This window comes from Magallana gigas, chromosome 1 (assembly GCF_963853765.1).
Source record: "Magallana gigas chromosome 1, xbMagGiga1.1, whole genome shotgun sequence".
Lineage (NCBI taxonomy): Eukaryota > Metazoa > Mollusca > Bivalvia > Ostreida > Ostreidae > Magallana > Magallana gigas.
The window spans coordinates 37,731,290-37,746,843 of record NC_088853.1 but is presented as its reverse complement, the minus strand read 5'-3'; the positions used below and the strand labels follow the sequence as shown (position 1 = coordinate 37,746,843).

At 31.0% G+C, this 15,554-nt stretch overlaps 1 long non-coding RNA gene across 1 annotated transcript; it reads right to left on the bottom strand.

Annotated features, from left to right (window-relative positions):
- LOC136273756 (uncharacterized) lies at positions 1–11,483 on the bottom strand. The gene is made up of 5 exons (XR_010711988.1): positions 11,389–11,483; positions 6,433–6,537; positions 4,294–4,357; positions 196–275; positions 1–58 (listed from the first exon to the last, which is right to left on the bottom strand). It is a non-coding gene; the product is annotated as an uncharacterized lncRNA (long non-coding RNA).
- Between the last annotated feature and the right edge of the window lie 4,071 nt (positions 11,484–15,554).

Here is a 15,554-nt window from a genome sequence, read left to right as displayed (position 1 = left end):
GCGGTTAAATAAATATAAACTGGTTCACGGCGACAACATTTGTAAAGATGTAGCTAATCTGAAAATAAAATACAGAGACTTCATGATTGGGTCGCAACTAGAAAAAATCGCAACGATTTGCAGGCTTTCATATTTCTCACGAACATTTCTTTCACGCAAATCAATGTTAGTTTATAGTAGAAAAGAATAGCTTACGATAATGTCCTTTCAATCCATATTCCGGGGAGGATTTTTTTTCTTTCTGCTGCTAGTGACAGTGGCATCTGTTTTATCGACTTGAAACAAATATCAGTTAAATTGTGCTAGTATTATAAATTTAAAGAAAAGAAATCTACAACCAACTTATATTTTATAATTTCAATGAGTATGTTAAGTATTATTAAATCTTAAATTTTAGTCACTTCTAAATATATATCTTACATCATTCAAAAAGAGACAAAAAATAAAGAATAAATAACAAACAAATTTCCAAATCTGAAACAAAACATTTTATATCAGTTTATGTTTAAAACAGGCAGTTAGTATCGGTTTTGAAAATGGGAATGGGGAAGCTTCGTCAAAATAAAAATGACCAAAAAAGTAAACTTTCTAAATACAAAACCATAACAAGAGGCCTATTGGTCACATCGCTCAACTGAGCAACACAAGGCATAATTAGATCAGCTACTTGAATTCGTATCTTAAATATTGTGACAATGAATGAGTAAAACAGATCCGTTTTAACAATTTTTTTATTTGTTAACAGATGTTCGTATGTTGAGCCCCTTTTGTAACTAGATGATTTCATAGTTATATCACATATTTCAGCAATGCCATTCTCAAAAGGATCTTAAACAACTGTTCATAAATATAAACCTATATCGAACTTTGAACCCCTTGAGTGGCCATTATTACTTATTAGGTTAGTTACTGACTCACTACGGAAATATATTGGGTTGATCAATCTCATATGGCGAGGCGAATATATTTCCGTAGTGAGTCAGTAACTAACCTAATAAGTGTTTTGTTTTCCCGAGGACTATCAAACGATATATTTATTCACAAATAGCGATGATTATGGCACAGCCATGTACAAGATGCCTAACATCTCGTCCAATTTAACTCATTTAACCTCTTCAAAATTTTCCATCTCACATTTCAAATACTCTTTAACAATGTTTGCTTCACCCATGTTTACCTACAATGTTTTGTTGCTATTCAATTTTAAATGCTTTCTCCTTTTCCTCTGCAGAGATTTGAGCAAATTTTGACGCTGCCATTTTGTTCTGCTCCAGACAAAACAATGTGACGTCACTATTCTAAGGGCAACTACTCTAATTTTAAGGAATTTCAAAGGGCAACTACTCCAAATACTTTAGGAACTTACGGCATGCGGTTTGTGTATTAATTACTATGAAATGTTGAGATGAGTAAGCGAAGCGTCGACTAATGACGGCCATATTGCCTAATATTAATTCTCACAGAGCAAATAACGAGATATATGAGGCAATCACGTGCTATGTTTAAACCAATGAAAATGTGACATTTCAGTCCAAAGGAAAACAAATAAGTATCCAGGGTCACAGTCTAAACAACTGAAAATTAACAAATATCAATATCAATTTTTTAATTTTTTTTTTTTTTTTGAAGAATTGTTAAATTTATTTCCTTTGTAAAAAATGTGACAACGCCCCTTTCTATTATAGTATTACCTTTTTTGATTTGATTTTGAAAGATTGTTCTCTAAATATTTTACACAACATGAGTATGCTTTCACTTTAATAACAGTATTTCGGCTTAATTGATTTTCAAAAAGAATATGTTTATCTTTACATTCATATGTAAAAATTTGAACTCCTATTGTGGTACCACTGTACTCCTGGGAACTATGGTTTGAACAAATTTGAATCTTCAGTACCTAAGGATGATTTCACACAAGTTTCAGCAGTTGTGTTAAATTTGGTTGAAATTGGCTTAGCAGTTCTGGAGAAGAAGTCGCAAATATAAAAAAGGTTACAGGCGGACGGACAGACAGACAGACGGTCACTGGAAAAATAATGATACGAAGAGTTCACTTGAGCTTTCAGCTCAGGTGATTTAAAAACCTTAACATGTGTGGGAATGGTTAAAAAGCTTAACTTTACACTTCCGCTTTAATTTGAAATATGTTTATTTCAAATTTTAATAGTTATTTTCTTATCAGTTATTTATTTGATGCCCCCCTTGCAAAAAAAGTGGAACTGCCAGGTTCTTCATAATTCAATTACTTCTATGTAAATTTAAGAAATAAATCTTCTGAAAAAAAAGGTGTGGGGCGCTCTTCTTCCTGCCCCCCCCCCCCCCCCAATCATGTTCCTTCCTTAAAAACTAATATGCCAGGCACTTGTATGTATATGTTAAGCATTGTTACTTTTGTTTATTTAAAACCATAGATAATCATTATGTTTGTTCATTATCTTATATTTCATATGTTAAAAGCTATAATAAAACACAAACGTTTTTTTTCTATAGATCAATAACCGATATTAAAGACACAGCATATTAAAGTTACGTAACTTCATGAACAGATGAACTTACAGAGTTACAAGTTCTAAAACAGGCGGGAATATGATATATATCCTTAAAAATTAAGTCACTTTGCCAGCTAAGTAAAATACAGATTGATCAACAGTTTGTTCAAATCATATTTTCTATTTATGAAAAAGCTAAACATACTTTAAAGAGAGATATGATATGGTAAACCTATGAACTTTCTTTCCAAGTATATATTTTGATTAACTTGCCAAAAATTCGCCCATTGTGAACCTGAACAAACTGTTTTGGGGTTATCTATTATAATTGTTTTTGGGGCTTAAGGGGTAAACACTATCAATATTTCAGTGAATTATGTAAGTAAATAAAATGAAATGAGATTACTTTGTCATTGAAAATGTGTTTCATTTAATCCCATTTATACTCAATTATATATATTCTAAATACATAAGCAAGTGTTACATTAAATTACTGGTTCTGGAAAATATTTTTTTTAGCATTTTATATGATAAATGATTTTCTGAAAGTCAGATTTCAGGATTCATACTTTAAATGTATGAAAAAACATCATTTTTCGAAATCTGTTTATTCTAACAATGGTCCTGGCTTTTATACTAACTATATTCCAGCCAACTGAGTAAAATTTGATAAGGATATATCTAAATATATGTGAAAAATCAGAAAAAAAATATGTGTATTATTCATATAGTGTAGTATAGAACATTACCATAGGAAAGCAATGTTAAAAAAATAGACACTGTATGTAGAATCAATTTAAAAAAAAAACAGGTTTACCATATAAAGCATTGCATCATTTTAATGTGTAAACTATTATTTTCCGCGCTGGTCCGGGATATAATATGCATTTAGTACACGAAGCATGAGCTACTGTAGAAGCAGAAATATTCGTTGAGGATTTAATTTCGTTATTTTCGTTGGCAGTAGAAATCAACGAAATTAAATCCATGACGAATTTTTAATCAAAGTAATAATGAATACAAAGATATTATGATGTGACGAAATTTAAAGCCAACGAATTTTATTTGGTTCAAAAACAACGAAATTTCGACCCAACGAAAATATGTGCTTCTACAGTATATAATAAAACCAAGACTGCCATAGGTATGTTTTTAAAAAACAGATATCAACGAAATGCAGCTATTTTAGTGATTTTTAAATATCTATAATTGTGAATGATTTGTCTCATATTAAATAAGAATGCATCCAATCTATTAAGAGTTTAATCTATATCATATGCAGGTATGCATTGCAAAAACCCTCCTCATCCCCATATACGTAACCGGCATCATTGTACTGCACATGCATAACATACAAACGGACAGGAGAATAATGCACTCAATATCGAATATTACTGTTCCCTTGGCATAATTGTTATTTTCAAAGTTTTCTTTTCAAGCCAAAGATTTTTGTCCTTTATGATTTAAAGCAAGATCGTGCATTTTTAAGCAGGTCAGCAAGATTCATATTATTCCTCAAACGCATAAAAATTGTGGAAAGTTGGACAGACATACGGACAAACAAACGCAGAGGAAAGCTAAAGTTTACTCCGTTAAAACTGGTAGGGGACAAATAAGCAATGTATCAGGTCCCAGATGTATTGATTCTACTCTGTTAATAAAGTCTAGTGATAAATGATGCAAAACAACAACAAAAACAACAATAAAACAAACAAACAAAACCTACTAATTCTAAATGTAGCGATATTTAGTACATGTAAACTATTGAAAAAAGTATATAATTGAACATATAGGCATATCTTACCATGTTTTTTTCCGAAAAATCTCCCTGGGGAAGGTAATCTTCTGTCTAATTGGTCTGACATATTCTTTTTTAAAATAACAATATCGTCATTATTATAAAAAAAATTATAAAGCAGAGAATAAAAAAAAACCCCCAAAAAACTCTCAAAAAACAAAAAACAAAAAAACAAAAAACAAAACATAACAAAATATGCAAAAATATTATCATTAGATCATTGTAATGTGAATGTTAATAATTGGTAGAATCAAAGTGAAGATAATGAAAAAAAAATATGATATTGATTATATACTTGCAATTAATAAATGAAAAGTACTTGAGTATGACACACGTGTCACAAAAAAGTACATTATAAACATATATTAATAACCACGATGTCAATCATTATATATAGGAATGTTTGTTAAAAGAAACCTTTCTTAGCTTTTTTTCTTCTTTTTAAATTATGCATACAACACTACGCAAAAAAATGTCTGTTATGAATCAATATATCGATATCAAAATAGGTTATCCTTAACTATCGAGATACCTTATACATGGAATTCTATACAAATAGGTAAAGCAGAATTAAAGGTGCATGTTAACGATTTTAGTTAAAAATTCGATGAAATGTTTGCAATGCTTTAGTAAGGCATTTTTAATAGGCAACCAGAATTTTAGTGTCATTTGATGCGCAATAAGCGAGGTACAGAGCTTACAGTCTTTTGCTATTTTCTTTACATTTTGAATGCTGACGTGAACATTCCAGTTTTGGCCTTAAAATGAATGTAATAAACATGCCAGACATCAGTTTATATATTGACACTTTCTTGATAGCAGATATTAGTATGAATGTTCTGGCCGCAATAACGATATGCAACTTCATCAATGATTGTATTTTAGCTATGGTTAATATTACAACATTTACCTACAACAACCAATTTTAGTGTCTTTATTATTTACACCTAGAATTTCCGCGTATGAGCTATTGGGTAGGATAGTTTTGTTGACTGTTACTGACAATATCATATATAGACTTTTTATTCTTATATAAAATTGATATTAATATTTATTTTTTAAAGAATGCTTTATTTGGGGATTGACTCGAGATATGAAGGTAGCGACATTGCAGAAAAAATGCACAACCCGCTTTAGCGGGTTCTATTTTTTTCCTGCAATAATCGCTACCTTCAAACCCGCATGAATCATCAAAGAAAGCATTTTATTATTTATATTAACATATTTCTTTAAACAAATTAATAACATTGATTATGAATAGTTTGTTATATTCACTAAATTACTGTTAATGTACATAAGTAGGTTGGCTGAAAGAAAGAGCCAAATCGTCTCCTGTGAGAATTTGAGGCTAACATAAGCATGATTATTTTGTGCAGTCCGTTATTTTTCTTAGGTTGCTGTTGGCGTCGACCAATTAATAAACATGGTGCTCTGTCAATTTTTTGTCAGTTTCAGCCGTTGTAAATTTCGACCAATCGATAAACGGGGCGTGTAGATTTCACTCTGGCTGTTTCTATAGAGCTATGAATTAACTAAAAATTTCCGTAAGAAAAAGAGGAAATAATACTTAGTAGATGTAAATGTTATACAATTATTTACATGTAATGCTTGAGCAGTCAATAGACCCGCATATTTTCCCGAAGTGCAGAGAACCGCTCAGCATGATATATTGCCCGAGGCCAACGGCCGAGGACAATAGATTATACTGAGCTGTTCCCTGCACCAAGGGAAAAAATTCGGGTCTATTGACCGTTCAGCATTAAATAATTGTTTTATTACTTAATTCCATTTTAAGTATGTTGTGTTCACAATTATGAATTACAGTAGAATTTCATACCATTATGCTTTCAGGTCATTGTTAATCAATACCAAGATGAACTAAGAGGTAAATTTTAAGAACAATAGTAAAAAAACAATATAAAGTTAATTATTATGTTAATCTTTTAGCAATTATTTGATACGTAGCCTGTCTAATAGATCGCGGTCGATTGATCGGCGGTCTAATAGATCGTAGTCTATTGACCGGCGATTCAATAGATCACTTTTAAACCTGAATACACATACAAAATAGACGAAAATATTTAATATGTAATAAAACAACAAAAAACGCGTGATTAGGTAATAAAACGTGTTAACCTTTATCACCTTCACGTCTGCATTAGACCGAACGTCCACTTCGTTTTTTTCGCAGGTCCCCAACATTATAGTACTGAATAGCATAAAGGCAAACGGTAGAATCATACATTTCATCTGAAATGATAAAATCATCTATAACTAGGTAAGATTTACTTCCTCAATCTGAAATATATTCATCATGATATATTCTTTCCTCTAGAATTAAAAACAGTAGTGTCAATAATGAGTGAGAATAAAAATGTGATCAGGAGTCACTCAGATGTTGAAATCTATGATAACTGGATGTATATATTTGTATTTCTTTTAAATATTCAAACGTCACAATTGGCTGAAATTATCATTTGATAACATCATCATTGCATTGCTATAGTTTATTTTCTTATTTGTTGATGTATTTTATTCGTTATCCTTTTTAATTACTTTTGTTTTTTTATGTTTTTATTATTCTTTCTTTTTTTTTCTTTTGTTGTTGTTGTTGTATTCTCATGTAATGAAATGCAACTTAATCAATGATTGCATTTTCAATCTATGGCTATGGTTTAGATGACAACATTACCCACAGAGAAAATGAGAAAAGGAGAGAAAGAATTAGAGAGAAAGAGAGAGAGAGAGAGAGAGAGAGAGAGAGAGAGAAGCTAGCTCTGATTAAGGATGATTGAGTCGTGAGTTTTTAAATCTATTTTAATAATTCGAATGATTCGACTAATCAGCGTGGCTTCTTAGATCACATGTTTTCATTGTCTGTTTGTAAACTAGATGAAAAGCTACGCTCAATATGCTAAGAATCTTTCTTTCGGAAAAAAGTTAACATACCGATACAATAACCGCCTACAAGTAGGATTCACTTCTGTAAAAAGATTAAGGAAGGATTTGTTCCCCTTAATGAGTGAGTGAAGCTCTGTGCCTTTGATTTGTATTAGTACAGTTTAAACCGTGGGCGAGTATAAGTTTCTTCAAGTTTGTAGGTTACCACTTTCTATGATAGGATGGGGTATTTACATTGGCTTGATCATTATTGAGGTCTTCCGTTTCCAACGGAAGACCTTATAGTTTTCGTACTGTTTCTTATTATTATTAAGGTCTTCCGTTTCCAACGGAAGACCTTATAGTTTTCGTACTGTTTCTTATTATTTTTTTTTTCCAAATTTTGTGCACGAGATTTCTCAAAAACTGTCCAACCGATTTCAACTATTTTTTCACAGAAGATGGGACTTGATGTAAACTTAATACATTTTTAAGATTTTTCCTGTCGTCACTTCCGGTACCGATTTATTGGCCATTTTGTACATTTTTACGACCTATTTTGTGCAGAGCTGATCTCAGAAACTATCAGAGATATGACTATGAAATTTTCAGGATAGGTAGTCTATAGCTTGAAGTTGTGCACTATTATGTTGTTTTACGCCAGTGGCGCCATTCCTTGGAGCTCGCCTGGGCACGAAAATTGGGTACGAATTTTTATTCAAATTTTCATACGTTTTGATCTGTATCTTTTTATCAGTTGATATTTTGTTAAGACATATATAACAAAAGTAGTAAATAATCAAAAGTTCTTTCCAACAAAATCAGGAAAAAGGGGCTGGCCCCTTTTTTAGGGACCAGGAGACTCGTAAACTCTATTACAAATAACTTAAAAACGATAAAAATGTTGTAATGCATTATAGAAGCAAAGTTGTTGATCGTAACAATATCTATCAGAAAAAAATCAATGCCACGCCCATTTATTACGTAATTAGGGAAATTAAGGGGTCAACGTACTTAAACTTTGACGCAATATATTTAGAAAAGGAGACATATTTTGTTAAGCATTGTAGAAGAGAAAATGTTTGCATTTATGATTATTATCGATTCTATTAATCAAAGCACCAAATTCTGTCCCCATTAAAACAACAATTTTAGATGGGTGTAAGAACAAAAAATTTAGTATCCGTGAGATCTTTCGAATGAACTCAAGAAAAAGGGGCTGGCCCCTTAAATTAGGGGCCAAGACACTCGTAAAGTCTATTACACATACCTTAAAAACGATCAAGATTAAGTAATGCATTACAGAAACAAAGTTGTTGGTCGTAGCAATATCATTTTGTAAAACTCATTGCTACCCCCAATTGATGACGTAATTAGGGATTTTAGGGGACTAAAATCTTAAATCTTTAATGTATTGTATGTGAAAAAGCAAAACTCTTTGTTAAACATTTTAAGGGATATTGACAATCGTATGCATTATCTGAAAGGGAGTGGTTGAGGGGGAATTCTGAAATTTCATTAATATCTTAATCGTATCGTTTAAAAATTGAACGGAAGACCTACTCGTTACTCGTAACGAGATCGTATCTAGTTATTATTATTTTTTTTTCCAAATTTTGTGCACGCGATTTCTCGAAAACTATTCGACCGATTTTCAACATTTTTTCACAGATGATGAGTCATCATCTGAATTTTATATGTTTTTGAAATTTTTGTTGTCGTCACTTCCGGTACCGATTTATCGACCATTTTGTGGTTTTTTACGACCTATTTTGTGCAGAGCTGATCTCAGAAACTATCAGAGATATGACTATGAAATTTTCAGGATAGGTAGTCTATAGTCTGAAGTTGTGCACTATTATTTTGTTTTACGCCAGTGGCGCCTTTTCTTGGAGCTCGCCTGGGCACGAAAATTGAGTACGAATTTTCATTCAAAATTTTCAAACGTTTTGATCTGTATCTTTTTATCAGTTGATATTTTGTTAAGATATATATAACAAAAGTGGTAGATAATCATAAGTTCTTTCCAACGAAATCAGGAAAAAGGGGCTGGTCCCTTTTTTTAGGGGCCAAGGCACTCGTAAACTCTATTACAAATAACTTAAAAACGATAAAGATTTTGTAATGCATTATAGAAGCAAAGTTGTTGATCGTACCAATATCTATTTGAAAAAAATCATTGCCACGCCCATTTATTACGTAATTAGGGATTTTTAGGGGCCAAAGTACTTAAACTTTGACGAAAAATAACTAGAGAAGTATACATATTTTGTTAGACATCAAAGAAGAGAAAATGTTTGATTAAATGATTTAAATTGATTCTACTTATCAAAACACGAATTTCTGTTCCCATTAAGGATCTAGAGGGCTGGCCCCTAAAATATTCAATCATTTGTATCTCAAAAGTGATCATCAATTTTAGATGGATGTAAAAACCAAAAATGTTAGTATTCATGAGACCTTTCGTATAAAATCAAGAAAAAGGGGCTGGCCACTTAAATAAGGGGCCAATAGACTCCTAAACTCTATTACTCATACGTTAAAAATGATCAAGATTTTGTAATGCATTATAAAAACAAAGTTGTTGATCGCAGCAATATCATTTTGTAAAACTCATTTCCAAACCCATTGATGACGTATTTAGAGATTTTAGGGGACTAAAATCTTAAATCTTTAATGTGCTGTATGTTAAAAAGCAAAACTCTTTGTTAAGCATTTTAAAGGATATTGACAATCGTATACATTATCTAAAAGGAAGTGGTTGAGGGAGAATTCTGAAATTTCATTGATATTTTAATCGAATCGTTTAAAAAATTGAACGGAAGACCTACTCGTTACTCGTAACGAGATCGTATCTAGTTATATTATATTATTGACAAAATGTATTGCCAGCCATAAGAACATTGTAACTAAATTTACTAATAGTGACACATTCTGCAACAGTTATCGTATATATGTTAATTCAAGAAGAGAATACATATAGGTTGTAGCTGGGTTTTTTTTTTATCCGTAACGAAATTAATAAATATCTAAACGTTGGCAAATTAAAAAATCCTTCATTTGGTAACAAGTATTCCAAGGTATAAAAGTAAACAATACCGGTATTCAGTATAATGTAAATTTTGCGATGTGTACTGAACATCGCAGAAAAAAGAAAGAAAAAAAGGTAGTACAATCGCGATAATAACAATGTATGCATGGACTGTATATGGATATGAACCATCTGAAGATCTTAAAACACTAAATTTGGTTCTAGATTTTAGCGTTTTAAGTTAACTTTATATTTAACAGTTTTCTTTCAATTTTTACTATGTAAGAAAAACAAGTCTTTAAAAATGCATTTGCCGTCACAAACTACGAAGCTGTGTAAAATCTGCTTAAAAATAAAACTTAAAAAGATAAAAAATAATTTTGCTTGAAAAAGCTAGCAGTATTTAAATGGGTATACCTGTATATGTTTTTGCAATCTTAATTTTATCATTGAATTACACTTTCAGTGTTTCAATTGAAGTATGTGGTAAAAGACTTTGGAATTCTAAACTTAAACTGAAACTGAATAGTAGGCATTTGTTTTAATTTATCACTTATAACGGGTTCCGTATCTCACATTGATTTTTAGAGGACCATTTTATAAAACAGCACGATCAAATAGAAAAGGACCTTCAAAATAAAAGCACCTTCGCATAAAAATACCTTCACATAAAAACACCTTCACAAAAAAAAAACAAAAAAAAAAACTCTATCATCTTATTATAAAGCACTTTTTTCGTATAGGAAAGCACCATCTTCACAACAGCCATAAAACGGATTCGTTTTTGCCTTTTTGAGATCTATATTTATTTTGAAAAAAAAGAGACAGGAAAACGGGCCAAATTTTACAACAATTATTTATTTTTCATTGTTTTTAACAAACTTCAGTGTTACTTGGAAAGTCAATTACAAGACAGAAGAGTTTACTGCGGAATCTTTATTTTTTACCGTGTCAATATTCGTGGGTAGCCACGATACATACAAATACAATGCTTGGATATTGGTCCGTGGGTATGTAAATTCGTGTGGGAGGATTATCCACAAATATTGATCCTCCAGGGACAACAAAGATTCCACCGTCTTATCATAACTTATCAACAATTGTTTTTTATAACTGTTACATCAACAGGTTACTACGTTTGAATTTGAATTAAAGAACATGCCATTGGAAAAACAATTAAATGTTCTTACCTTTTTTTCAGAAAGAATTCGTGGTTCTTGTTTGATGGTGATGTTATGAAATAATACAAGCTAACAACTACTTTTAAATCAATGTGATGTTTATGTAATCACGACAAAAACAATTCTCATTTCTGATTTTGGTCGAGGTTGATTTGAGCTTTTTCTTCAATGTAAGGTATGCGTGATGTATGCATTACAATATTAGTTGTACATTCTATTTAACTTTGTGGGATTTTTTACAGTCACGACAAAAGTAATTTTATATCCCGTCATTGTTGCAGTTATCCTATATGTAGCTTAGAGCGCATATCCTCAAATCAGACGTCTTCTCTTATTTCACGGTTCAAATTTAATAATTCGTCTGGGTAACAGCTTTGTCAAGCATCAAATGACGATTTTTTTGCAAATATTGTTTTCAATGTCTCCATTGATAGCTTCAGTTCGCATAGCTTTTTATCAACAATTCAATGTTCACAGCCATGATTTTTAATGGCCATGAAATCTAAAAAAAAAATGATTGCAGCGTGGATCAGGATTGTTTTGGATGCAGTATCTGTACTGGATTATTGGTGTTATGACTTATTTATCCATCTTTGATTCAAGTATTTCTTGCATACTCAATTTACTTGAGCTACTCACTTTAGGAATTGATATTTTCAATAAACTGCTAGAAATCAAAATCCATAAAAAAAACTCGGTAAGTTATGGATCGTCCGTGTATCGTGAGTAATCGTTCTTGTATCATGCGTGATCGTTAGTGTATCTCGCGTGATCGTTCGTGTATCAGAAGTTTGCGTGTCGTTTGTCAACAATAACGTTGCTACTACTGTACGTTATTGTGAACTTTTATGTTAACAAACAGTGTAAGAACACAGTGTTACGTATGACATAACTGTATGAATTCATTGATAATACCCAAAAAGCTATTTAATTATCAAATATGTTATTCAGTCGCATTTTGAGGCCATTCAGTAAACATTTAGTTGACTTAATTGCTGAATTTTATCCTGTATTGTGTAGATCGAAATATTTGGCACCGATTGTAAGCTCTTGTAGATATACGTTATCATTTTCTCGTAACGATTAACCAAATGTATTGACTCGTTAAAAGTATCACAATTGAGATTACCCGAAACCATTATTTGTTTTGATATTGATATAATGATATCAGTTATAATAATATACATGTGGAGACTACAAATATTGATATCCATCCTTTTAGGTATTAATAATTTTAAGTATTTTTTTTTTATCTTAAGTCACGGTTTACACGACAACAAACACTCTTGCAAACACTTAAATGTTCGTATTGTTTACACCTTGGTATATCTTTTAATGAACTACATAGTATTTTAATTGCTATTATATAGTCTTGAAATTAACATTTATCACGTTTAACTTATATCACCTCGTTGTTTGCATCACGCCGAATGTTCACGACGTCTTTTCTTCTGCCTCAGGTACCCAACATCATTGTACTGCATGATATACAGACAAACAGTAAGACCATAATATAAGATACTATACTTCATCTGAAAAATAATAAACTAAGTGAACTGAGTTTTTTTTTTGTATCTGAAATAAATGCATCAATAACATAACATATGTTCTTGATCACCCGGGAGCTGAGAATGACAAAAGCATCACTCATTGCGATTGTGGACATGAGCCACTCTAATGTTAAGACCAGTGTTAATTAAATACACATTAAATCTTTAACGTTATTAAACGTCATCATTTGCTCAAAATGTCAATAAAGAAGATCATCATAATGATTGAATGTTTATACTTGTCTCCTCTCGTTTTTTGAGTGTGTCTTTTTTTCCAGGAGAAAATATGTGTAAAGTATTTTCTTATCTTAATTGAATTTAAAAAAAATATATGTTGATAACATTTTATACAGCTTTAAATATATTTCATTTTGTAAAAAGGTCAATTTAGATATACATTAATAAATTTAGAACCGTATTTTGAAATGAAAAGATTAAAATAATATAGATACCATATTCCTACCTTGTACGTTCGTCTTTTTGAAAAAAGAATCTCTAGATCTTTATAGATGGGAAGATTTCCACATATAGACAAATAAGTAAGTACCGCTTTTTATATCAATTCAATCAGACGTCAATCTTACTTAAATCACGGATTAATCAACGCTTTTTTCGATATAGTTCAAGGTTTTTCCAATTATAGCTTGCGTTTGGCTATTTATTATAGAATTAAAATCTCACTTGTCTCTTATTTCATGTTCCCAGCTTGTATGTAAATTCAATCTCTTGTGTAACAGCTTTAAGTATCATATTCCTGAGGTGAGTATCAAATTTCATATGCACTCTCTTCATATTTCTTATCAAACATTACAATTCTGATATACATTTACAAACATACTTTTCAATCTCTGGCAACATTACAACAATTCGCTGACTTTTATCAAGCATTGTCCCATTAAGATCATTTAATGTTTTAGCCATTGTCTTTAAATTAAGTGTGCACGTCTTTGTATTGCTAATATAAGGTCTTTTAAAATATCAAAATTCACCATCATTAAAAAATGTGTATTTGGGTACTTTGTTTATCGATATTCGGTACTGACATTCACTTCACTTCACTACAAAAATCACTGTTAGTAAATTATTTTTCAAAGGTTGTTAGGTCTATAAAATATAAAAGCTGATAGCAAGGTAAACTGTTTTGGATATAATATCTGTGCTTAATTGTTAATGTTGGCTAACAGTCGTATGAATCATAAAACGCGAGTTTATCCAATGATTAAATTTCAGTTTTACATACATACCAAAGTTCTACGAGCTACTCATATTAGAAATGCATTTTTGCTAAACATATTTATTCTTAATCCATAAATAAAAAGGAGATGTTGTTTTACTTTATATTATTTTAGATCAGTCATTCATTCTAATCAACCATTGTTGTAGTAAAATATCCATTAAAGCTGCTTGGTCCAATTAATATTCAAATATTGTGAACGCTTTTAAACGATGACTTAAGCTAAGTATGTGTACAATGAAACACATTGCAATAGTTGCCCCGGTCAATTAAGCCATATTTGAATTAAAAAAAAATGATGTAGAAATTTTGTTTTAAAAACAAACGACACAAATCGGTACTGCGTTATTTGCCTCATATTAAAAATTGTCCTACTAGAAGCGGCTCTGATTGTTTTACGATTTTGATATAACTATAAACAAAGGTCATACTATTTAGGGAAATCAACAAATAACTTTTGTACACCTTTTTTCACTAACATTTCAAAAGTTTTGTTTTCTTTACAATCGATGCAAAGCATGCGGTTTGAATTAACCTAATCATTCGGGGAACGAAACTAAACGGTCCGCTTTTCATACCAATCATGCACTTTTTTTAGTTAGTACCAAAAAAAAATATTTACTTTGAATAGTTCTTACTTTCAAAGGAGGTCGATTCTGCTGGTGTAAATAATCAAAAGTCTATAACTTTCAAATAAAATCAGTTTGTATGGAAATTTTTTCGATACTAAAATAGCGAAATTGGACCACTCAGCTTTAAAAGCATAGGCGTTACTACCTAAAAAATAAACATCTAAGTTAAAGTTATTTATGTAGTTGTAATTCTTGTAATAAAAGTAATATCTGTTTTCCCGAATATGTCATCTCTCAGCTTTAATAACACCAACAATTATGCATATATGCCAGGCAAGCAAATCAATATTGAGGCACAATTAGAATATAGACTTTGTCAGCGGTGTTCCTGACATCTAAGCAAACACGTTTAGCAATGTATTAGCAATGTATTCATTTCTGAAGACTTCTCTAAGACTTGTGTTTTCGTCAATGCAAAAAACCCAGTTCCAGTTGTTAAGGCTTTTTGTAAAAACCATCAACCCATTCAAAGTTCTGAGGGATTTTTTTGCTGCATTATATAGTGTATACCCAACAATTATTTTGAATTTAAGATGATTTATACTATTACGACTGTAAAATTTTTTTTTACACATCAAACAGTCCAGACATTGCCTTAACGATAGGTGCCTGTACTATCAAAAAAATGCCATAACTTTCAGGAAGCCACATGCTTGTAGGGCCTAAGTATAACTATTTGGCCTGCATAACCTGTCGTTTTTTTTTTTGGTTCATTGATACATGTATACATAATTCAATCATGTAATCACAATTGTTGAT